This window comes from Aptenodytes forsteri, unplaced genomic scaffold, assembly GCF_000699145.1.
Source record: "Aptenodytes forsteri isolate BGI_AS27 unplaced genomic scaffold, ASM69914v1 Scaffold258, whole genome shotgun sequence".
NCBI classification, from domain to species: domain Eukaryota; kingdom Metazoa; phylum Chordata; class Aves; order Sphenisciformes; family Spheniscidae; genus Aptenodytes; species Aptenodytes forsteri.
The window spans coordinates 1,744,569-1,746,411 of NW_008795250.1; the positions used below are offsets into that span (position 1 = coordinate 1,744,569).

Consider the following 1,843-nt stretch of genomic DNA (forward strand, 5'->3'; position numbering starts at 1 on the left):
CGGCTAGGCTTTGAACCTGTCTGCTTGCTGTGAACTTGGCGGTTGATCTGGGCTCTTGGTTGAGCCTGACCATCCTCCTCAGCCCGTCCTGCTCAGGTAGTGTGGGGCAGGTACTGGGCAGCAAGGCTCTTACCCGACCTTGTGTCATCCCCCTGGCTCCCCAGACATCCCCCATGAGCAAGGGGAGCATGCGTTCCTTTAATTTCTGAATATCTCTTCTTGTAAAGCTTACAGGCCGATGGAAACGTGGTGGTGCTGAGGGCAAGGAACAGCTCTGCAGCTGGCCGTCCCCAAAGTCTCAGTGAGATGGGAAGGTGTTAGGGGACCCGGGGCAGGCAAAGAAGCAGGTAGGGAGCAAATCCGGATCGGAGAAAGCTCCAGAGACAAGAAATAAGGATGGTAAAATTGGGACTGAGTTGAATCTGCCGAGAAATCCTCCCCAGGGAGCAGGGCCGGGGTTTGCGGCCAGCTCCAAATCCCCCGGGGTGCTCAGTGCCTGCAGGGTGCGCGGATGCCCGCAGGCAGAGCCGGCGCAGCACTCCAAGTCTCAGAGCACCCCCGTGAGGTCTCGCACGTGGGTGAGCGGCGACGCTTGGCAAGAGTGGGGATCCACAACCGCGTCCCCTTCTCCCCTTGCTGGTCATGTTCCCGCCCCTTGCTCTCCTGCTGTTGTGCTGGAGCTGGATGCACGGGGGTCCCGCTCTCTGCAGGGATCAGCGGCTCAGGGTCCAAGACCCAGAAGGTGCTTGGAGTGGACAGCTGGGCCTTCAGATATGGGGTCATCTGTGGCATGCTTGTTTTCCTGCTTCCCTCTATTTTGCCATCTGTGAAATTGGTGTTTTCTCCGTTTCTGCCAGGTTTCCTTCCCAGCATCCCCACAGAGCGGCCCTGTTCATCTGCCAAGGGTGTTTGGCGACCAGGGCTCGCTGGTGTAAAGAGAGATTTAGCTGCTTCCCTCCCTGCTCTTCCCACCTTCCCAGGGTGGGACGTTGTCCTCGCTGATCCTCCGTGTCCAGTGAAGCGCGACAGTGTGCCGGTGCTCGAGGTCGGACCTCGGGAAGGGAGGATGATTTAGCTGTCAAATAAAGCCGGTTTCATGACACTGCACCGACGTGCTCACAAGCACTGAGGCGGGAGGTCCAAGCGGTCTGCAGAGGGCTCCTTGCGACGACACCGAGGACAAGGGACGCGGCCTGCGGTGTCCTCCTCGTGTTGCTTGGAGTCCTCAGGCTGATGTGGGATTTACGTCCCCTTTAGGGAGCTCTTTGTCCCTGTCCTAGCCCACCTGCGAGTCAATCTGGTCCCTTCCCCTGCCCTTTGCCTCCCAACCTCGGCATCGCTGGCGAAAGCAATCAACGTGTCCCCTCGCCCTTCGTGCAAGCCATTAATTAATTACCGCACGGAGCGGCACTGGGTGTGAGGCAGACCACCGCGGGAGCCCAGGCGGGGCGATGGGGACGGTGGCTTCAGACCTGCCTGGGACGGCGGGGAAACTTCCTGCTCTCGGGGTGGGGTGGGGGAAGCAAGGTGGGATTTTTGATATCCCGGCGAGCGGCCCTGCAGCTGCACGGCCGAGCCGAGAGATGGGGAGAACGGCAGCGCGGCAGCTCCTCCGGCAGCCCTGGGGGCAGGACTGGTGGCGACCCAGAGGGAGGAATAACTCCTCCTGTATCGCCAGCGCAGCCTGCTGCGGCCCCTGGGGTTTCTTAGATGGTTTTCTCATTAAAGTACCAACTTCCCCGGCCTCGCTCGCAGGTGGTGGTGAACAGCCCCGCGCCCTGGCAGGCCCGGTGGCTCCTGTCTGTTTGGCGGGGGGGCACACCACAAAGCGCCCCCGGGCACG

The 1,843-nt window shown here is 61.1% G+C and overlaps 1 protein-coding gene across 1 annotated transcript in view; it reads right to left on the reverse strand.

The window, feature by feature from the left end:
* The window catches only part of LOC103898617 (cytochrome c oxidase subunit 5A, mitochondrial), a 23,699-nt gene that overhangs the window by 20,107 nt on the left and 1,749 nt on the right, over positions 1-1,843 (reverse strand). The window lies entirely within an intron of this gene.